This window comes from Cetorhinus maximus, chromosome 17, assembly GCF_964194155.1.
Source record: "Cetorhinus maximus chromosome 17, sCetMax3.hap1.1, whole genome shotgun sequence".
Taxonomy (NCBI): domain Eukaryota; kingdom Metazoa; phylum Chordata; class Chondrichthyes; order Lamniformes; family Cetorhinidae; genus Cetorhinus; species Cetorhinus maximus.
The window spans coordinates 35,478,928-35,503,001 of NC_135895.1; the positions used below are offsets into that span (position 1 = coordinate 35,478,928).

A 24,074-nucleotide genomic window follows, 5' to 3' on the forward strand; every position below is an offset into this window, starting at 1 on the left:
AGTGCCCATAGATCTCCCTAACATTGTCAGAGTAAGTGGCCAGTTATATCACTGAGGCATCAGCTTCCCTAACGTATGAGGCACAATTGAGCAAGGGGTATCTCTGAGGAAAGCCTTCCCTCCTCATCCTATAGAAGAGAGCCTATTACACAAGAGAAATGTTTCAGACTGGTGGTGGTGTGCTGGGCCGCCACACACTAATGGAGGAAGTGGTGATGGAATTCACGTGCATGATGTCAGGCCATGGGCAATGGCGAGATGGGAAACCGTGAACAGCAGGGTCATTGATAGCTCTATCTTCAAGTGAATGGTATGGAGGAGACTCCTGCCCAATGTGCACTATATCTCTTTGACTGTTATCATCTATTAGGTTGGCAGTGCTCATGCACCTGGTGAGTAGCCCGAATTCTCATCAACAGCTTCTTGTGTTTCCACAGAGCCTTCAGCGGAGGGGGAGCTGGGTGTCCCAGCCCAATCGTTGCTGGCCTCCCCAGCAGGAGAGATGTTTCAGAGCCAGCATCATCACATCATTCCTCTGCACCTTCCACCAGTGCAGACACACTCACTTTGGGCCTCAATCAAGATTAGAAGGGGGAGCACTGGGTGAGCAGCACCTCACAAGTGAGAAGTCCGAGTAAGCGGTGGAAAGCACCCCTCGGAGGATGTAGGGCAGACACAGCCATGCTCCACTGGACAAAGATGCAGGATCTCAGGTGTCACATACAAGGAAGGATTTTCTGGAGCATCAGAGGCAGATGAGTTCCTGAATGTTGAAGATCCCTGAGACATTGTGCTGCCATGGACAGACAATGGAGGAGCCCATGCAGTGTAAATGCTCTGTTATGGCTTAGGGTTTTGAGTGCACTGGGAGAGTGGCTAATCTCTAGGAGATCCATTTGCAACACCACTCTGAGTGGATACAGTAGCAGTGCGCTGAAATGCACAGGAAGAGTGAGACTCTCTGTTGCATGGATCGTTCAGAGTTGCTGATTGTGTAGATCATGATGCCAGCTACACCTCAGCTGGTGGTCCCATCCAGCAGGCAATGGCACTATGAAAGTGCTGAAGAAGTCAAAGGGGCTGATGAGGTGCCACACCTCAGGGGGCACTGGCATTATTCCTCACCTTCTCGATCCTCCGTCTTTGGAATCATTCATGTCGCAAGGCCCTGTGACAGAGGCTGTCCCTGTCCTTGCAATGAAGCAGGAGCAGTAGCCTGTGGAGGTGCCCCCAAGAAAACCTCCATGACGAGGATGGAAACAATGGAATGGAGAGATAAGGGAGCAGGACTGCCTCCACCTTACCCTCAGCCACAGGAGGAGGACCCTATATAAGTGGACTGAAATGCAAGGTACATACAAATATACAAATGTACGAAATAGGAGCAGAAGTAGACCATTCGGCCCATTGAGCCTGCTCCGCTATTCGATAAGATCATGTCTGATCTGTTTGTATTACCAATTCCACATTCCCATCTAACCCTGATAACTTTTGATGCCCTTGCCTAACAAGAAACTATCTACCTCCATCTTAAATATATTCAACTACCCCACCTCCACCGTTTTCTGAGGCAGAGAGTTCCAAAGTTGCACAGCTCTCTGAGAGAAAAAAAATTCTCCTCATCTCTGTCCTAAAAGGGCAACCCCTAATTTTAAAAATGTGCCCCCTGGTTCTGGACTCATCAAAAGAGGAAACATCATTTCCGCATCCACCTTGTCAAGACCGTTCAGGATCTTATGTAACTTCAATCAAGTCACATCTCACTCTTCTGAACTCCAGTGGAAACAAGTCCAATCTGTCTAACCTTTCCTCATAAGACAACCCGCTCATTCCAGGTATCAATCTAGTAAATGTCCTTTGAACCACCTCTAACACATTTACACCCTTCCTTAGATAAGGAGACCAAAACTGCACACAGTAATTTGAGATGTGGTCTCACCAATGCCCTGCATAACTGAAGCATAACATCTTCACTTTTACGTTCAATTCTCTTGTAATGAAGGATAGCATTCCATTAGCCTTCTTAATTACTTGTTGTACCTGCACACTAACTTTTTATGACTAATGCACAAGAACACCTAGATCCCTCTGCACCTCAGAATTCTGCAGTCATTCTCCATTTAAGTAATTCTCTGCTTTTTTATTCTTTCTGCCAAAGTGAACAACTTCACATTTTCCCACATTATACTCCATCTGCCAGATTTTTGCCCACACGCTGAACTTATCTATATTTGCCAGCAACCTCTTAATGTCCCCTTCACAACATAATTTCCTGCCTATCTTTGTGTCATGTGTAAATTTAGCTACCACGCCTTCGCTGCCCTCATCTAAGTCATTGATATAAATTGTAAAAAGTTGAAGTCCCAGCACAGGGGACTCTGCTCGTTACATCCTGCCAATCAGAAAATGACCCATTTATGCAAAGTCTCTGTTTTCTCCCAGCCAGCCAATCTTCTTTCCATGCTAATATATTACCCCCTACACCATGAGCTTTTACTTTCTGCAATAACCTTTGATGTGGCACCTTATCGAATGCCTTTTGGAAATCCAAGTATAGTACATTTACAGGGCCCCCTTTATCCATGGCGCAAGTTACTCCTTCAAAGAACTCCAATAAATTGGTTAAACATGATTTCCCCTTCACAAGACCATGCTGACTCTTCCCTATTACCATGAGTATTTCTAAGGGCCCAGTCATAACCTCCTTAATGATTGATTCTAGCAACTTCCCCACAACAGATGTCAGGCTAACTGGCCTATAGTTACTTGTTTTCTGCCTCCCTCCCTTCTTGAATAAAGGGGTTATATTTGCTTTCCTGTCTGATGGAACCTTCCAGAATCTAGCAATTTTTGGAAAATTAACATCAATGCGTCTATTAGCTACCTCTTTTAAGACCCTAGAATGAAGTCCATCAGGACCTGGAGACTTGTCAGCCCGCAGCTCCATCAGTTTTCTCGGTACTACTTCCCTAGTGATTGTAATTTCACCAAGTTCCTCTCTCCCTTCCATCTCCTGATTTACAGCCAATACTGGAATGTTTTTTGGACCCTCTATAGTGAAGAGAGAAACAAAATATTTGTTCATTTCATCTGCCACTTCCTTATTATCTACTATTAACTTCCCATTCTCACTCTCTAGAGGACCAACACTCACTTTACTTACTCTTATCTTTTTTAAACACCTGAAGAAGTTCTTGCTATCCGTTTTTACATTTCTAGCTAGCTTCCTCTCATACTTCAATTTATTTCTCCTGATTAACCTTTTAGTCATTCTCTGCTGTTCTTTATATTCTGACCAATCGTCTGACCTGCTACTCATCTTTGCGCAGTTATATGCTTTTTCCTTAAGTTTGATGGTTTCCTTAACTTCTTTAGTTAACCGAAGTTGGTGGCTCTTCCCTTTAGAATATTTATTTATAGAAATATATATTTAATACTTATTTTGAATATTCTGAAATAATCCCTTAAATGTCTCCCACTGGTCCTCTATTGATCTATCCTCTATCCTAGTATCCTAGTTCACTTCAGCTTGCTCAGCTCTCACATCCACTTGGTTGCCCTTATTTAAGCTTAAAATATTAGTCTTAGACCCACACTTTTCTCTTTCAAACTGGATGTAAAACTATGATATTAAATGTACTTAATAGGTCAGCTGGTCAGTTTGTAGTCATTAACTTATCCTTTAATAATAATTGCTCATGCTTTTGATCAGGCTTCTGTGTTACTATTGCTTGATGTTGAAAGGGAGATGGAATGGTGATGGTGCCTGGAGCCTAGGTTTGCAATGGCACCATGGTCTGTGTTGTGGCAGACTGTTGGTGGTGGAAACCCCATTCTCAGTGTTTTTGGCTGGCAATGGGATTCTCCAGATGTGCGTGTTTACTGGAGAACTTCTCTCTCTGATGGTAGGTGATTTACAGAGTCATCTGTCATAAGGACTGAAAAGTGCCGCTGAATTTGCAGGGCCCTTGTGGCTATGCCATCCTACCAATTCCCATAAAGCCTGCGATGGCCTCAGCAGCCTTCTTTCAATACCTGGGCACCAGGCTCCTCTGGAGCACCCTCTTTGTCCTCCTCTTCTTCCTCACCCCCACCCTCCGAGGAAGAGTGACATTCTAGCTCCAGACCTCTTTGTATAGTTACGTTGTGCAACATGCAGCAAGGACACGCTGGCTGGCTCATAGTGGAGGGCATAACCCAAGCAATCAAGGCAATAAAACCACATCTTCAAGATGCCAATGGTCTGTTCAATGCAGGTTATGTGTTAGTAGATGGGGTCGTTGTAGTGCCTGTCTGCATCCATGTCTGGGTACTGGATAGGTGTCAACAGGCACCTCATCACAGGATAACACATCCCCCCGAAGCCATCCACAGAGTCTGGATGTTGGCCTGAAGAGTTGCAGCACCTGGGACTTGGAAAGGAATCATGAACCAAGTATACACCTGCAAAATGTGCTTCCTGTGGTCACAGACTAGATGTTGTCAGTGCCTTGATAGCTCTGTGTGTACAAGCAATCACCCCCTGGACCTGATGGAATCCCCAATGCTCTCTGTGCAATTCCCCATCTGTCTCAATATGGATGTATTCCTTTTTCCTCTGGATAAGGACATCCTTGATCTGCCTGATAGCATGATGAGCTGCCAGCTGCAAGATGCCAGTGAGCTGATTCCTGGAACAACCCAAATACATAAAAATTCCAGACAATGGTGATCTTGACAGCTGCAGGCAGGGGACTGCTGTGGGGGCCGTGAGGCATCATGTAATTATGGACCAGAGCACAAATGTTCAAGGACATCTGCCAGGATAGTGCATTCTCCTACGGTGATGGCACTTTGACATTTTCAGGTAGCTGACTCTTGGGCAATGTCTTGGGCAGCACCTTCTTCCCCTTGCAGCACCTGGTTGTGCTCCTCTGAACCCGCCTTGATCAGGAGGGTGCATCTGCTGAAGCTCCTCTTCACCACTCTTTCCAGTGTCAGAGTAGCCTGTTCCCATTCCAGATCCCTCAGCTAGTACTTTTTTGTTCACCAGGACTCTTCTACCAATCTCTGCTGCACAAGTGACGTGAGCAGTCTCAGTCCCTCTCAATGGCCATATTATTCACTGCTCACAAATGCTAGCCTCTCTGCAACTCTGTACCATTTCTTCATTAGCTGAGCTTTATTCTCCGGTTCTTCTTAAGTATGTTGACCAGTCCATCCATAAGCCCTCATGGTTCCTCACTGTGTTAACGACAGCTGCACCCTGGCATATCCCAGACACTATGTTTTCCCCATGTCTCTTGATTGAAAATTTTAAAACTGCTCCCCTGAGGCCTGTTAATGAGCTTATCAATTAGCTCAATAAGCAGTTAATTGGAGGTATGTGGATTTTCCAGTTCCCTTCCCTTCTGTCCTCCCTTTGAAAACTGTGTCCCATTCCTGAGGTGCCGGGATCCAGTGACACCTTCTGGGAATGCAACTTCCAATGTGTGCCTGCACCTGAACTCACCTCCATGGGCAACTGAATATTCAACTTCGGGCCACAGCCTAGGTCAGGATTTTCCAATGAACCTGGGGCAGTGGGATTCCCATTTGACCCAAGCATGACTCATGGTGTTGGAGATGACAAAGATGGGGAGAAATGGATTTCCCTGGCAGGAACGGAATTTATGAGTCATAGAGTGGAAGCCCTGTAAATGATGGTAACATCGCATTTCCCATCATCTCCCCCGTCAACTGGGTGCCCAAGGTGAACCCAGGCTTGTGGGGGCATGCATTGAACTTGTTCTGAACTCACACAGACAGCAGAGGAGGCCAGCAGTGCCTAACCCATGATGCTTATGGCAATGGAGCAGGCCCAAGGATATCTAGCAATTAGCTCAAGTGGAGGTGATCCCACAAAAGATAAGGGCAACACTATCTGGAAACAACTGAGGAGCAATGTGTACTGTAGCTTTGACTGAGCACAGAAAATATTGCAAGATAAACTGCAGGCAAGATCAGGAAAATCAAAAGCACTGTCGGTAGAAATCAATGAAACATCTATGTTACCGGCATCTTCCAAGAAACCCTTAACCCAAATCAATGCTTTTGCAATGAATTGCTGTTTTGTAGTAGTTACTTTACTGAAAGTTTACTCCTCCTTTGGTTCAAAATAAACACCAGCAGCAGGAGAAAAAAAGACAGCTTGCACACTTTTCAATGTATGGGCTATTTTTGACAGCACACATTACCTATTTTTGCTCCTGCATATAATCCTGGGCCTTATTACATGAACATCCTTTAACATTGTTGTGGGGTGGCTGAGCTGTACTATTAGTAATAGAGTTGATCTGCAGACACTTCTTGGTGGAAACATTAAGTTTATTTACAATATACCCAGCAGCAACTACATGTGTGCTTTCAACTCCAACTCCTTCTCTGCATTCACTGCAGAGGTAGCCCATGCTACTCTCCTACTGGTTACTACAGATCATGTGATCTTCCTTAACGTATTATTCTTAAAGGTACATTACACACTAAATAATACCATAATTACTACATTCCTCCCCCTCTAACTCGGCTAAGCATATTATATTTACAAGTACATATTTTTCAAGACAACATAATATTTACACTGGGTAAGGAATTTACAAATTCAGTCTTTCAGGTGGTTTCCTATTACATGTGGAAAGTCGCACCTCCACAACTTCAGGTTCTTTATCAGGAACCTCCTTTTCCGGAGTTTCCTGAACATCAGGTGCTTTGGTGGGCACTTGCAGTTCTATATCCTCAACTCTTATAGGAACATCAGACATGTCAGTCCTGGGTTGAGTATCCTCAACAGGAAATGCAGACCCAGTCATGGTTGCTGGTGGAACGAAATCTAGGTGATTTATCTCTCTCTTCCTTAAATGGTCCACATGTTTACGGATGTTCTGGCCTTCCACCTCCACATGTAAGATAGAGGTCCAGTCACTGCATTTATTTCACCCGGTAACCACTTTGGTCCTTCCTCTCGCGACTATGCCAGTTGTGTCTAGTTTTCTGGCTTCCCTGACTCCTTCCCACCTTCTCCTCTGAATTAGGCATTATTAAGCTCAATCTCACCCTGAGATGGTGTTTCAATAATAAATCTGCAGGTGTGACGCCTGTTATTGTATGAGGCGTAGTCTTGTAATGAAAAAGAAAGCGTGCTAGCTTGGTTGCCAAGGAATCATCAGTTAGCTTTTACATGCCTGCCTTGAATGTTTGAACCGCCCTTTCGGCCAGTCTGTTTGAGGAAGGGTGGTACGGTGCAGTTTTTACATGAGTGATACCATTAAGACTGAAAAACCGTTGAAACTCAGCACTTGTAAATGCAGTGCCATTATCGGAAAAGACTACTGGTAGTCCGTGAATGACAAAACTCTGATTTAGTTTCTCAATTGTGGCGGCCAATGTTGGTGACTTCACCTCATATACGTCCAACCATTTTGAATGGGCATTGACAATGAGCAGAAACAGTATTCCCAGGAAAGGTCTAACGTAGTCAATGTGTAACTGCATCCAGGGTCTACCTGGCCACTCCCATGGGTGTAGTGGAGCTGCCGCTGGCAACTTTTGCGGTTGCTGACATTGCACACAGTGCTTTACTAAACTCTTTATTTCACCATCCATCCCAGGCCACCATAGATAGTTGCATGCTATGGTCTTCATTCGGGAAATTCCTGGATTGGCACTGTGTAGTTCAATTAAAAATAGTTCCCTTCCCTTTGGAGGAACTATCACTTGTGCTCCCCACAATAAGATGCCATCCTGGCTGGTTATTTCTTGGCTTCTGTTGAGGTACAGTTTCATTTAATCAGATATGGGCTCCTGTGACCAACCATGTAGCACTTGTTCTCGCACCTGAGGTAGGACTGGGTCCCAACTTGCCCAGTCTCTGATCTGTCAAGCACATACCAGTGAGGAGACTAATAAATTTAACAGTAAAACAAGTTCCTGTGGAATTTCCTGCCACAGGGGCCTGTGGCTCCGAAGAAGAGTCATAAGAACTCAAAATGTTAACTCTGTTTCTTTTCTCTCCACAGTTGCTGTTAGACCTGCTGAGTTTTTCCAGCATTTTCTGTTTTTGTCCTGTGAAACTGGGACGTGCTCATCATTTTCCTGTAAAGGTAAATGACTAAGGGCATCGGCATTTGCGATTTGATTGCCAGGCCTATGTACAAAAGTGTATTCGTATGCTGCCAGGATTAAAGCCCATCATTGTATTCTTACTGAGGTTATGGGTGATATAGCCTTGTCATCACCAAACAATCCTAGCAATGGTTTGTATTTTGAAATGATTGTAAAGTGGCAGCTGTGTACGTACTAGAGAAATTTCTTGACGCCAAAGATGATGGACAGGCCTTCTTTTTCTATCTGCGAGTATCCTTTTTCCGCTGTGATGAGCATTCCTGATGCATAACCTATCGGCCGTTCCATGCCGTTGTCCATCCGATGAGAGAGCACTGCTCCCACTCCATAGGGAGATGCGTCACACGTCAGCACCAATTCTTTCATCTGGTCATAATGCACGAATAGATTGGATGTGTGCAACAATTGTTTTACCTTTATGAAAGCTTCTTTCTGGGGTGCCTCTGAAGACCAACATTGGTTCTTTTTGCAGGGGGGCCAGCATTGTAGACAAATTGGGTAAGAACCGCCCATAATAGTTGATCATTCCTAGGAATGATTTGAGCTGTGAGGTGTTCTTTGGTGCAGGTGTTTCTCTTATGGCTCTCACTTTCTCCTCAACTGGGTGGAGGCCCTGACCGGGTGGAGGTCCTGTGAATCTACGTGGTGACCCAAACAGATTACCTCCCTCGCTTGTAACATGCACTTCTCATTTTTTAAATGCATTCCAGCTTGTAAGAAACATTTTAAGACCTCTTCTAAGCTTGCCAAATGCTCTTTTTCAGTGAATCCTGTCACCAATACATCATCCAAATAGATTATAACCTGGGGCAGTCCCTGCAGTAAGCTTTCCATTGTTCTCTGAAAGATGGCACAAGCAGAGAAGACACTGAAAGGTGATCATGTATATTGGTACAACCCTTTGTGGCTATTAACTGTGACAAATTCCCAGGAGGCATTATCCAACTCTAGTTGTCGATAAGCATGACTCATGTCAAGCTTTGTGTACATTGTCCCTCCTGCCTTGGCATTTAGGTCTTTGATTTTTGGAATGGGGTGCTTGTCTAGCTTAACTACTTTATTAATCGTCAGTTTGTGGTCTCTACAAATTCGGAAGCTTTGGTGGTGATTAAGGATGGGGACTGTGGGTGCTGCCCATTCTGAGCCCAGTTTCTCTAGTCTGTTCAGTTCAATGTCGACTTTTTCTCACAGAGCATATGGCAACGGTCTCCCCTTCATGAATCGAGTGGTTGCTTCCGGATCCACATGAATCTTGGCCTACAGGCCCTGGATTTTCCCCAGTTCATCTTTAAAGATAGTGGCGTACTTTCTAAGTAGCTCTGGTAGCTCTCAACTGGAAAATTTCAGACCATTTTAACTTAATCCTCTTTAACTAATTTTGCCCCAGGAGGCTTGGCCCTTCCCCTGCTATCACCATTAAGGGTAGCTTTGCCAATTGGTTTCCATAATGGACAGTTACTCTGCTTATGCCTTTTACTTGAATGTCTTCACCTGTATATGTTTTTAGCTTGGCGGCTGTTTCTTCTAAACTTAATTGATGTTCAAAATTATTCAAATATCTGAAGGTATGTTCCCCAGTCACTGAAGTGGAAGCTCCCATGTCCACTTCCATTCTAACAGGTGTGCCATTTGCTTTCACTGACAAATGTTGGTTCTGTCTTTCTAACTTTCAGATTAAACAATGAGTAAATGCCTTAATTTGTTGTTTCAGGTTCTTCTACATTGTAGATTTCATTGGGCTTCTTCTTTTGTTTACAAGCCTGCTTAAGTCTTTCCTTGCATTGCCTCACCATATGTCCATTTCTGTGACAACAGCAGCATTTTATTTTTTTAAACTGCCAATTGCTAAAATTGTTTCCACCTGTAATAAAATTATTCTTTGATTTTGCAGCTAAGTTATTTTCTTTATTCTTTGGCTATTTCCCGCTTCTCGGCAGAGTCTCGTGTTTTTCGCGTGACTTTCGTCTGAGGTTTCCCATCCAATGTGGAGGAGAGCGCCATTTTGCACACACTGTATTGCTTTTGAATCTCTTACTGCGCTTTCCAGAGCCAGCACTATCTCTTGCGCCTTCGTGAAATCCAGATTCACTTCGGACAATAATCTTTTCTGAATAGTGTCCTCTTTCACACCACACACTGAACAATCCCTGAGCATGTCGTTCAGAGTCGTGCCGAGCTCACAATGTTCTGTTAGCTGCTTCAAATTTGCCACGTAGCATGCAATTGTCTCACCCGGGACTCTATTTCATGAATTAAAACAACATTGTGACTGAGGGCTTGGGTTGAAAGTGACCCTTCACAAGATCTACCAATTCATCAAGATTTTTCAAATCTGGGGCATTGGATGCTTTCAAACTTTGAATCAAGCTGTATGTTTTGCTCCCACAAGTACTCAAGTATTCACTCGCCTCTTCTCTTTCCCCATAATCTCGTTCGCTTGAAAAAAGAACTTGAGGCATTCTATGTATTGAGACCAATTGCCTGTGGCTGGTTTAAAAAGATCAATTCTCCCAAATTGTGGCATTTTGAGAGGGGGTAACTTCTTCAATTCAAATGGAGCTTGCTACTTACAATCACTGGGCGAGGTACAGTGCCAACTTCTTTCTAGCTTGATTTCTTCTGTTCTATTCTGTTTTATCCTCATTGCCAGTTTGTCGTAGGATGGCTGAGTTGTACTATTAGTGATAGAGTTGATTTGCAGACACTCTTGGGTGGAAACTTTATGTTTATTTACAATATACTCAGCAGCAACTACATGTGTGCTTTTAGCTCCAATCCCATCTCAGCGCTCACTGCGGAGGTAGCTCGCGCTACTCTCCTATTGGTTACTACAGATCATGTGATCTTCCTTAACAAGTTTTATTCTTAAAGGTACATTACACACTAAATAAAACCATAATTACTACAAACATACAGAAGGTTTGCAACCATGTGCTCAAAATCATACATGTCAATGCATATTAGTTAACAAGTGCACATGATTCATTCATACTAAGGCAGTCCAAATGACTGCCTTATTGTTTCAAACAATTCAGTTGCATGAAAGCTTGCATGATACTTCCTGGGAGACAACCATGCATAGTTCATTCATAGATGATGTCAATTCTGGTCAACCTCATACAGAAGTTTAATGGAGTTTAGTGAAGCCCATAATCAAGACAAAATGCAAACCAAGCAAGACTTCAGCATGCTCAAGCAATGTTTCAGATACTTAGATTGGATAGGGTGGGGCATTGGCATATCCCCCTTTGAAAGTTGAAAAAGTTGTTACATTATTCTGTTTACTGTGAAACTTGCCTATCAACAGAATCCTCACTGTGAGGTGTGCAACTGATCAAGGTGGACATTAAAGAATTTCCAGTACCTGGAGACAGGCACTGAATGTTGACACTGGGATATGGAAAAGCATCATTATTACTTATTTTCAGGAGATCTTTAGATCTCAGAAAGGATTGCTCCCTTCCCTTATTTGTATCAAAACAAATACATCTATTCTTAAGAGCGATATATTTTTATACCATTAGAAATAATCTTGTTTGATTCAATATTTTTTAAATAAAATGACAAAATGCAACTTATTTTGAGTGATATATTTTGTTGAATTGTTTTTCTGTGTCTATTTGTATCCAGGTTCTGTCATGCCTTAAACAGAGTAATTACTGTAACATATAATTTAATGTGGAGTTTAGATTATACAGTGTAATGCAATGGTAAACCTGGGGTGGATAAACCAATTCCTGAACAATGGTGAGTGACAGAGGAAGTGATTGTTGTACATACGAACATAAGAATTAGGAGCAGGAGTAGACTACTCGGCTCCTCGAGTCTGCTCCGCCATTCAATAAGAGCATGGCTGATCTGATTGTAACCTCAACCCCACATTCCTGCCTAGCCCCAATAACCTTTCACCCCCTTGTTAATCAAGAATCTTTCTTGCCCTGCCTTAAAAATATTCAAAGACTCTGCTTCAACCGCCTTCTGAGGAAGAGAGTTTCAAAGACTCATGGCCCTCAGAGAATAATTTCTCCTCATCTCTGCCTTAAATGAGTGGCCCCTTATTTTTAATCAGTGATCCCCTAGGTCTAGATTCTCCCACAAGAGGAAACATCCTCTCTACATCCTGTCAAGTCCCTTCAGGATCTTAAAGGTTTCAATCAAGTCACCTCTTACCCTTCTAAACTCCAGTGGATACGAGCCTAACCTGTCCACTCTTTCCTCATAAGACAAACCATCCATTCCTGGTATTCATCTAATAAACCTTCTTTGAACTGCTTCTATCTCATTTACATCTTTCCATAAATAAGGAGACCAGCACTATACACAATTCTCCAGATGTGGACTCACCAGTGCCCTGTACAACTAAAGTATAACCTCCCTACTTTTGTAATCAATTCCCCTCACAATAAATGATAACATTCTATTAGCTTTCCTAATTACCTGCTTACCTGCATAGTAGCCTTTTGTGATTCATGCACTAGGATACCCAGACCCCTCTGAATCTCAGAGCTCTGCAATCTCTCACCATTTAGATAATAAGCTTCTTTTTTATTCTTCTTACCAAAATAGACAATTTCACATTCACCCACATTATACTTTGCTCACTCACTTAACCTATCTATATCCCTTTGTAGCCTCCTTATGTCCTCTTAACAATTTATTTTCCTACCTACCTTTATGTCGTCAGCAAATTTGGCAACTATTCCTTAAGTCCCTTCATCCAAATCATTTATATAAACTGTAAAAGGTTGAGACCCCAGCACTGATCCCTGAGGTACACCACTTGTCACATCCTGCCAACCAGAAAAAGACCCATATATGCCAACTCTCTGCTTCCTGTTAGCTAGCCAATCTTCTATCCATGCTAATATGTTATCCCCTACACCATGAGCTTTTATTTTCTGCAATAACTTTTGATGTGGCACTTTGTCAAATGCCTTCTGGAAGTCCAAATACAGTACATCCACCAGTTTCCCTTTATCCATAGCACATATGACTCCTTCAAAGAACTCCAATAAATCGGTTAAACATGATTTCTCTTTCACAAAACCATGTTGACCCTGCCTGATTGCCTTGAATTTTTCTAAGTGCACTGCTATAACATCTTTAATAATAGCTTCTAACATTTTCCCGATGACAGATGTTAGGCTAACTGGCCTGTAGTTTCCTGCTTTCTCTCTCCCTCCCGGTTTGAACAAAAGAGTTACAATTTCTATTTTCCAACCTAATGGAACCTTCCCTGGATCTAGGGAATTTTATAAATTAAAAAATAATGCATCAGCTATCTCACTAGCCACTTCTTTCAAGATCTTAGGGTGAAGTCCACCCTGACTTGGGGATTTGTCAGCCGCAGCCCCAACAATTTGCTCAATACCACTTCCCTGGTGATTGTAATTTTCCTAAGTTACTCCCTCCCTTCCATTTCCTGATTTACAGCTATTTCTGGGATGTTACTTGTGTCCTCGATAGTGAAGACCGAAGCAAAATACCTGTTTAATTCATCCACCATCTCCCTACTTTCCATTATCAATTCCCCAGGCGCATTTTCTATATGACCAACGCTCACTTTGTTAACTCTTTTCTTATTTAAATATCTATAGAAACTCTTTATATTACCAGCTAGCTTTCTCTTGTACTCTTATTTTTCTCTCCTTATTAATTTTTTTGGTGTTCTTAATATTTTTTCCAATCTTCTGACCTGCCACCAGTCTTTGTGTAATTATATGCTTTTTCTTTAAGTTTGATATTGTCTTTAACTCTTTTATTTAACCACAGATGATGGACCCACCTCTTGGAATTTTTCTTTCTTACTGGAATGTATCTATTCTGTGTATTCTGAAATATCCCTTTAAATCTCTGCCACTGAACTTCTATTGACATATCCTTTAATCTCATTTGCCAGTTCACTTTAGCTAGCTCTGCTTTCAAACCCGCATAATTGCCCTTATTTAATTTTAAAATACTAGTCTTGGACACAGTTGTTTCTCCCTTAAAATGAATGTAAAATTCAATCATGTTATGATTGATGCTACCTAGGTGTGCCTTCATGAGGAAGGTATCAATTAACCCTTTCTCGTTGCTCAATACAAGGTCTAGTATAGCCTGCTCTCTGGTTGGCTCCAGAACATACTGTTCTAAGAAAATATCCTGAAAACATTCTGTGAACTCCTAATCTTTTTAAAAATTCATTTATGGGATATGGCCATCCCTGGCTGGGCCGGCATTTATTGCCCATCCCTAATTGCACTTGAGAAGGTGGTGGTGAGCTGCCTTCTTAAACTGCTGCAGTCCATGTGGTGTAGCACACCCACAGTGCTGTTAGGGAAGGAATCCCAGGATTTTGACCCAGTGACAGTGAAGGAACAGTGACACATTTCCAAGTCAGGTTGGTGAGTGGCTTGGAGGGGAACTTCCAGGTGGCAGTGTTCCCATTTACCTGCTGCCCTTGTCCTTCTAGATGGTAGCGGTCGTAGGTTTGCAAGGTGCTGCCTAAGCAGTCTTGGTGAATTTTTGCAGTGCATCTTGTAGATGGTACACGCTGCTGCCACTGTTCATTAGTGGTGGAGGGAGTGAATATTTGTGGAAGGGGTTCCAATCAAGCGGGCTGCTTTGTCCTGGATGGTGTCAATCTTCTTGGAATTGCACTCATCCAGGTAAGTGGAGAGTATTCCATCACATCCCTGACTTACGCTTGTAAATGGTGGATAGGCTTTGGGGAGTCAGGAGGTGAGTTACTTACTGGAAGATTCTGAGCCTCTGATCTGCTCTTGTAGCCACAATATTTATATGGGTAGTCCAGTTCAGTTTCTGGTCAATGGTAACCCCAGGATGTTGATAGTGGAGGATTCAGTGATGGTCATGCCATTGGATGTCAAGGGGTGATGGTTAGATTCTCTCCTGTTGGAGATGGTCATTGCCTGACACTTGTGTGCCACGAATGTTACTTGCCATTGTTAGCCCAAGCCTGGATATTGTCCAGGTCTTGCTGCATTTGAACATGAACTGTTTCAGTATCTGAGGAGTCATGAATGGTGCTAAACATTGTGCAATCATCAGCAAACATCCCCACTTCTGACCTTCTGATGGAAGGAAGGTCATCGATGAAGCACCTGAAGTTGGTTGGGCCTAGGACACCACCCTGAGGAACTCCTGCAGTGATGTCCTGAAACTGATATGATTGGTCTCCAACAACCATAACCATCTTCCTTTGTGCTAGGTATGACTCCAACCAGCAGAGAATTTTCCCCCTGATTCCCATTGACTCCAGGTTTTCTAGAGCTGCTACACTCAGTCAAATGCTGCCTTGATGTCAAGGGCAGTCACTCTCACTTCACCTCAGGAGTTCAGCTCTTATTTCCATGTTTGCACCAAGGCTGTAATGAGGTCAGGAGAGGAGTGGTCCTAGCAGAACCCAAACTGAGTGTGAGTGAGCATGTTATTGATAACAAGTGCCACTTGATAGCATCACTTTACTGATGATGAAGAATAGGCTGATGGGGTGGTAATTGGTCAGGTTGGATTTGTCCGCCCTTTTGTATACAGGACATACCTGGGCAGTTTCCCACATTGTCAGTGTTGTGGCTGTACTGGAACAGCTTGGCCAGGGCCACGGAAAGTTCTTATCTATGCTATGCTGTGCAAGGTCTATGCTACCTTTGCCCATCTGATTTTTCCAGTCTATATGTAGATTAAAATCCCCCATGATTATTGCTGTACCGTTCTGACAAGCTCCCATTATCTCTTCTTTTATACTCTGTCCTACTGCATAGTTACAATTAGGGGGCTTGTACAGCACTCCCACAAAATGATGTCTTGTCTTTATCGTTTCTCATCTCAATCCAAACTGCTTCTACATCCTGGTTTCCTGAACTTATGTCATCCCTCTCTAATGTGCTAATACCATCATTAACTAACAGAGCCAGCCCTCCAGCTTTTCCTAACCTCTTGGCCTTGCTAAATATCAAGCACTCTTCAGGATTCAGGTCCCAATCTATGTTATCCTGTAGCCATGCCTCTGCAATGGCTGTCAGGTCGTAATTATTTATTTCTATTTGTGCTATCAGTTCATCTGTTTTGTTTTGAATGCTACATGCATTTAGATACAGAGCTTTTAGTTTTGTCCTTCTTTTATTTTTGTAGTGTCTAGCCTCATCTGATGATTTATTCTTAGATTTGTACTCTCGGGCCCTTCCTGTCACGGTCTGTTTATCATATTTCAAATGTATACCTTTCTCTCTTGCCTTGTTTGTACACTTTGGTTTACCACATCTTCCCAAATATGATCCCTTGCCCTCACTATTCAGTTTAAAATCCTCTCTACTTCCCTAGTTAGGCAGTTCGCAAGGACACCAGCCCCAGCACATTTCAGGCGTAGTCCGTCCCAACGGTACAGGTCCCACTTTCCCCAATATTGGTGCCAGTGCCGCACAACCCGGGAACCCACTTCTCCCACGCTAGTCTTTGAGCCACGCATTCATTTCTCTAATCTTATTTGTCCTATGCCAATTTGGCTCAGGTAATAATCCAGAAATTATTACCTTTGAGGCTCTGCTTCTTAATTTGATGCCTAGCTCCTCATACTGATTATGCAGAGCCTCCTTCCTCATCCTGCCTATGTTGCTGGTACCTACATGGACCCCGACCACTGGATCCTCCCCCTCCCACTGCAAGTTCTGTTCCAGCTCTGCACAAATGTCCTGAACCCTGGCACTGGGCAGGCAACATAGCTCCTTGCTACAGAGGACAGTGTCAATCCCTCTCACTATACTGTCCCCTACCACCACTACATTCCTTTGTGCCTCCCGCACTTGAATGGCTTCCTGTACCACAGTGCCATGGTCAGTCAGCTCATTCACCCTGCAGCCCCCACTCTCAGCCGAACAATCTGAAAGAACCTCAAACCTGTTGGACAATTGCAGAGGCCGACACTCCTGTCCTCTGGGTCCTGTTACCTGCCTCAGCTACAGTCACACCCTCCTGTCCCTGACCACCTTCCAAATCATAAGATCCTATCTGAACAGGTGTGACTGCCTCCTGGTACAGAGCGTCCAGTTAGCTTTCCCCCTCCCAGATATATTGCAGTGTCTGCAGCTTGGCCTCAAGCCCAATGATTCTGAGCCGAAGCTCCTCAAGCCGCAGACACTTACTTGTAGACGTGCTTGCCCTGGATAACACTGGTGTCCAGGAGTGCCCACATGCTGCAGCCATGACACATCACCTGTCCTGCCATGCTTATGTGTTTAATTAATTACATAATTATTTTATTAAATTATTTATTTTCCTTTATATTTATAATCTTGTCACAAATTCCTGTACTATTTTTAAACCTTAGGAATAGAATAGATCTTGACCAGTACCAGATACTCACCAAACAGCTAGCACCTTTCCTTGTAGCAGAGCAAGAACCAGTTTCATCAGGGTGAAAGGGTTAGAAAAAGGAAAAGGAGCATCGCCTTCCCCTCCTCAATGAACTCCCTCAGCTCACCAAACTCCCATATTCCATTGAAGTCACACACTCGGTGCTGGTCGCACTGAGAACGTCTGAATTTATATGTTCTAAACAAAGGGACTAGCTAAGTCTCTGAGTCACCAGGTCCACTTTTCACCGGCTTTTCTAGGTAGTGGTTACTGTCTCCAGGTCCTCTCACACGTCTAGGTGGTGGTTACTATCTCCGGGTCCTCTTTTCACCCGCTTTTCTAGGTGGTGGTTACTGTCTCCGAGTCCTCTTTTCATATAGTCTTTAGGTGGTGGTTACTGTCTCCGGTTCCTCTCACTGTTCTAGGTGGTGGTCACTGTCTCCGAGTCCTCTTTTCGCCCGCTCTCTTGGACTGAACTGGGTGGCAGGCGAGGGACAAATTTGTTTGGTAACGTAAAGTTGTCAAGGCAAATAGATGCCAATAGGTGGCTTTATTTTCTTCTTAGGCAGTCCCTTGGGGCCGAAGATGACTTGCTTCCACATTAAAAATGAATTTTCAGGTGACTGAAGAGTCCATTGCATGACCTACAGTCTCTGTCACAGGCGCGGCAGATGGTGGTAAGGGGAACGGGTGGGTGGGGTGCCCGGATTGGCACGCGCACCTTTCGCTGTCACTGCTTGGCTTCAGCGAACCCTTGGTGATGAGACTTGAGGTGTTCAGCTCCTTCCTGGATGCTCTCCCTCTACTTCGGGAGGTCTTGGGCCAGGGATTCCCAGATGTCGGTGGGGATGTTGCACTTTTTCAAGGAGGCTTTGAGGGTGTCCTTGAAGCGCTCCCTCTGCCTTCTTGGGGCTCGCTTGCTGTGTCGAAGACCTGAGTGGAGCGCTTGTTTTGGGAGTCTCATGTCAGGCACGTGGACAACGTGGCCCGCCCAGCAGAGCTGATCGAGTGTGGGGATGATGGGGATGTTGGCCTGAGTGGAAACACTGACATTGGTGCACCTATCTTGCCAGTGGATTTGCAGGATCTTGCGGAGGCAGCGCTGGTGGTACTTCTCCAGAGTTTTGAGGTGCCTGTTGTACATAGTCCACGTCTCTAAGCCATATAGGAGGGCAGGTACCACTATTGCTCTGTAGGCCTTGAGCTTGGTGCCAGGTTTGAGGTCCTGGTCTTCAGACACTCTCTTCCTCAGGCTGCGCTGGCACACTGAAGGTGGTGTTGAACCTTGTCATCGATGTCTGTCCTTGTTGATAGTTGACTCCCAAAGCATGGAAAGTGGTCCACGTTGTCCAAGGCCTCATCGTGGATTTTGATAATGGGGGGGGATTGCAGTGTGGAGGGGGTGGGTTGGTAGAGGACCTTTCCCTGACGGCTGTTTAGCGTAAGGCCCATGCTCTTGTATGGCAATGGCTTGGAGCTCGGTCTCCAAGCCAGTGTGCAAGCATCATCTGCACACTGTATTTCAATGACAGAGGACGACTTTGGATCTGGTCTGCAGGCAGCGGAGGTTGAACAGGTTCCCATTTGTTCTATACTTTAGCTCCACTCCAGCGGGGAGCTGGCCAAGGGTGAGATGGAGCATTGCGGCAAGGAAGATTAAGAAGAACATCGATGCAATGACACAGCCTTACTTGACCTCGGTCCAAACGTGGATTGGGTCTGTGGTGGATCTGTTGTTCAGGATCACGGCTTGCATATCATCGTTGAGCAGGTGGAGAATGGTGACAAACTTTTGAGGGCAGCCAAAATGGAGGAGAATACTCTATAATCCTTTGCAATTATGTTGCCTTCAAATTTAACTGAATTGTGCTTAACTCTAACCACGGTGCACCATCATAGATGGAGAACGCACTACATTTTCTCAGAAATTCATCTTTCTAAGTGAACAGAGATGATTACATTGCTCCTGGTCACTATGTAATGTTACAATATTAATGTGTGATCGACTAAATATGGCAAGCAACAAGCACCAAGTACACTGTCAGCACCTGGTCCTTGAACGGCCTATATTTATGTACTCAAAAGTAGGTGGCTGGTGACACACGTTTTCTCCCACATTTCTCTTCCCAGCATATGTCCCCTCTACCTGCTTACAGCAGAAATCCCCACATGACTTTTAATAGTGGAATCACCTTAACACTTGCTCCTTGAGGGAGAGGGTGGTTAGGGCGAGACCAGATGCCTCCCACAAACTCGTGGCTAGCACCTTTTGCATTTCGTTCCCTTTTCTCAAAAGCTCACTTATTCTCCCTGTGGCACACAGGATAGCATTACAGCATTGTTACCTAATGCACAGCAATGTCTTGCCACATGAAGCTCTGTGGCAAATGGTGTCTTACTGACAGCATTCTAAAGTATGTTTTCCCTCAACTCTTGTAGGTATCTTACAGGAAGAGTTGACATAGCATCATGTACAAGTTCAACCAAATACCTCAAAGAGCTTTGTTTCACACTCTCCTACATTGGCAAACACCTAATCCATTGTGGGACACAGTCAGTTCGTGAAAGCGAGGACTATTTGATGAAAGAGCACAGAGCATGAACGAGAAATAGTGAGTGCAGATGGAATTACAGGAAATACAAGCTTCTGGACGGGAAGGCAGCTCGAGAGCTGCTTCAGTTGTGAAATCCAGAGGCTTACCTACAAACATACTTTGGTCACTCAGCACCAGCATTTCAGGGATTCACTTGAGAGTGACACCAAGCAGCAAAGGCAGTTTGGAGGCATTCATGAAGAGAATCCATAAGCCATGTCTGTGCAGTGTTGCAGGGCCTTCTCATGGAGCTGCAGAACCCCAATCTCAGCATTTGCAAATGTAAGATCTTGAACAACGTAAGGCTCCACTGCAGAGAACCCTGGAACATGATTTGTCAATGGAACAGCTATGGTGCAAATACATATTCCTGGCATGGCTCCACTAACCCTCCTCCAAAACCCTAATTGGTATGCCTATTGCAGTACTATAGCTTCTCTCAGGGGAACACAGTGCTCTAGAATTTGTATAATCTGCCTGAAATCAGTCAAACCAAAATAAAGACTGGAGGTAAAAGCAAAATACTGCGGATGCTGGCAATCTGAAACAAAAACAAAAATAGCTGGAAAAACTCAGCAGGTCTGACAGCAGCTGTGGAGAGGAAGGCAGAGTTAACATTTCAAGTCTTTATGACTCTTCATCAGAACTGAAGAGAAATAGAAATGAGATGAAATATAAGCTGTTTAAGGGGGGTGTGCTAATGGTGACATTAAGGGTAGAAAGCAGGATGAGCAAGTGACAAATGGCCCTAGTGGCAATGGGGTGGGGGGAAGGGATTGAAATAGGCTAAAAGGAGGAGATAAAACAACGGATGGAAATCCTTTAGCTAATATCACCACTGTCAACACCCCTTTGACCTTTTGTCTATGACATCTTTGGCAATCTCTCCTTTGCCTCCACCTATCACTGGCCCTCTGTCCAGCTCCACCTGTCCCACGCCCCCTAAACAGCTGATATTTCACCTCATTTCTATTTCTCTTCAGTTCTGATGAAGAGTCATACGGACTCGAAACATTAACTCGGTCTTCCTCTCCACAGATGCTGTCAGACCTGCTGAGTATTTCCGGCTATTTTTGTTTTTGTTAAAGACTGGAGGAATTTTAAATACGAACTTACGCCAAGGGTAAATTGAGTTCTGTGATATAAAACACTTTTTAAAAAAACCATGTTGGAAGCCAGCCCAACGCACAAAATAGGTCAGATCGAAATAATGAGGATGGCAAGTTTCCACCAATTGAGACCATTTGTGACTGCTTGAGAAGGTTCTTCAAATTAAGCTGCTGGCCAGGATTTTCTGCTCCTATTCACGTCGGGCGTCATGGCAGGCAGGAGAGGAAAATATCGCGAGAAGGACAAGAATTGGCTTTACATCATTGTAAAACCAATTCGCCATTGTCCGTTGCAGCCTTCAGCGGTGAGCCACTTTTCCCATCGCAATACGTCGGGAACATCATGTCAATATATTTGCCTCTCATTATAAGGACTCCTAGCCGGAATCATCCTCCCACACTGGATCATTAGGGCATGTCAGCCTGCAGTTAGAACGATGTGTTTCAGAACGGTACAATAACAATGTGCACCTGGCGACCTGCACTTTGCTCGTGACTTTGAGGTTTGTTCGCCTACCTTGCATTGTACAGAGCTCGCGGTAATCAGCGCCAGGCTTCGCTGGCAGCACCACATCATGGGGGTGTCAGAGGCAAGTCTCTATATACCAGATCAGCAGTAAGGCAGGAATGGCTTTTAATGGGCTGTAGGGTTAGGGCTGCACTAGGGAAGGGGGTCAGACCTGATCTCAGACCTGGGAAGGGGCTGCAGGGCTAGGGCTGTACTGGAGAAGGGGTTGGGTGGGGGGGGCGGTGGTAACTGGCCCTGGGCATGGGAAGGGGCTGCAGGACTAGGGCTGTGCCGGGGGGTACAAGTGGGGAAGGTTGCACTCAGACTTGGGGGAAGGTGTGGGGGGTGTTAGTGTCCTCAGCATCAGGATGGGGCCAGAGTATGTTCCAGAATGACAGATACCACCTGGGGCCAGAATGGGAGGAGTGCCGAGTGAAGAAGCTTGTAAAGCTTATTGAGTTTGTGAAGACTATCCTTGTCCCATTGCAGGGAGGGGAGGGCATGTCAGTCCAGTCTCAGTCGTGCCCAACATGTTGTGCGTAGGGCATTGTCGTAACATCATGTGCCTCAGTCTGTGAAGTTTCTAGCATCATATTAGGCCGCAGAGGGCACACTCTGTCAGGGGAGTCATCTGCAGCCTACAGATGGGGAAAAGGCATTATGGGGCTATCCAGGGTGTGTGGGATGGGGGATATATGTTTAACTGTGCAAGTGGCCTCAAGATGGGAAGGGGTGAGGTCCACATGAGGGATAGTCACATCCACCCCAAAATGTTCAGGGACTAACAAATGAATATCCACCAAAATGACAATGGGATCAAGGAATATAGGGGGAAGATTGAGAGGTCTTGGATGAGGGGAAGCCCGAACATAAAGCTTCTTTGGGATGATGGGAGGGGTTTCCATATTCACTCAAGGAGGGTCCTAGCTGGTCTGGCAGTGAGAGCTCAGCACCACCATCTTACAACCTGCAGCAATGGTGCAGTACAAAATTCAAATGAGAGAAGTTATGATGATGAGGGCTGTGCAGGTGGATTGGAGGGCAGGTGCATGCACTGGGGTGGGGGGGGGGGGGGTCGATTAAAGGGGCACCCAACTGAATTGTGCATTCCCAAATGAGGAGAGAGGCACAGCTGAGACATGTTAGAAGCATTTCAATGACAACACAGGGAATCAGGAAAGTGAAGCAATGATGAGTGTTCATGTGAGACTAATCCCGCAAAGTGGCACTAATCGATCTCCTTATTTTAACCCCTTGTCTGCAGTGTGGAAATGCCCCAGAGTAATAACGAACTCCAGAGCAATTGGGCGACTGGACAAGCTTCAGAAGCACGTTAGAATCGTGGCGCTGGATGGTTCTCAGAAGAGAAGCCTCAGGCCCCCCCTCAAATAATCTCATTTCCTGACTAAACATTTCCCCTCATGTTTATTCCAAAGAGCGTAGCACTAGAGTGCAGTGAACGAGGATCCCAGCGCCTGGCCTGAAAGCAGCAGATCCAAGCGCCTGGCCAAAGCAATGTCACAGCATTCGGTCATGTAAAGGTGGGGAGGAGAGCACCTTGATACGCACCCTGCATTGGCCATCATTTCAGGGGCGAGTTGTTGCTGACACAGGAACAAAGCCCTTGAATCCACAAACACTGACAAGTCATTGACAGAAAGGGGACCTTTGGAGACGAATGCTGACTTTTGTCTGTTTCTCATTGATACCGCAAAGAGGAGACTATCAGGAAAATGGAGCCTGGATTTAATGCTGCCTGTATAATCATATACATGCAGGAGAGAAGAAGGAGAAGGTTGCAACGGAGGTGCCTGGCTCACTAAAGGGAGGAGCCAACTCATTTAGGATTGAATCCAGAGGCTCGTCATCTGACTTGGACTCAGTAGAATCATGGCCTCCAGCAGTTCTCCGAGCGCTGATGGCCTTGGATATCCCTGCCTCTGTGGACCAGACTGTGTGCTGTGCTCACCAGATTGTGACCCCGAGACTGCCCTAGAACTAGATCCCACTGAGGTGTGTCTGCGATGCTGGAGGGTGAGGGTGAGCGTTGTGATGGATCTCCTCTGGTTCCTCATCCGTGGTGTCGTCTGAGCTGGAGCTGAGTGTTTGGTTTGTGGATGCCCTTGGGTGCTTTTCAAAGGTGCCTGTGAAAGAAAGGAGAGATAATTAGTGCATGGCAGGCAAGTCTAAAACAGGACACTGCACTCACTATATGGTTGACTGAGGGATGAACTGGTGCAGAATCCTCACATTGATGTGTGCTACCCACCTCGCCATCGGCGCAGGCATGGTCCACGTCCTCTCTGGCCAGCTTGATGGCTCGATTCTTGAAGGGAGTGAGGACCTTGATTTCGGCCACTTCAACCCGTC

General features: G+C 44.8%; 1 long non-coding RNA gene across 2 annotated transcripts in view; it reads left to right on the forward strand.

The window, feature by feature from the left end:
- The window catches only part of LOC144692752 (uncharacterized), a 32,854-nt gene extending 9,804 nt beyond the window's left edge, over positions 1 to 23,050 (forward strand). Inside the window, exon 3 of one of the 2 annotated variants that reach the window (XR_013579382.1) lies at positions 22,969 to 23,050. This is a non-coding gene — a long non-coding RNA (uncharacterized LOC144692752). Of the gene's footprint in view, positions 1 to 437; positions 562 to 22,968 lie in introns of those variants that run through there. The other variant, XR_013579381.1, reaches the window with a different exon arrangement.
- The last annotated feature ends 1,024 nt before the right edge of the window (positions 23,051 to 24,074 follow it).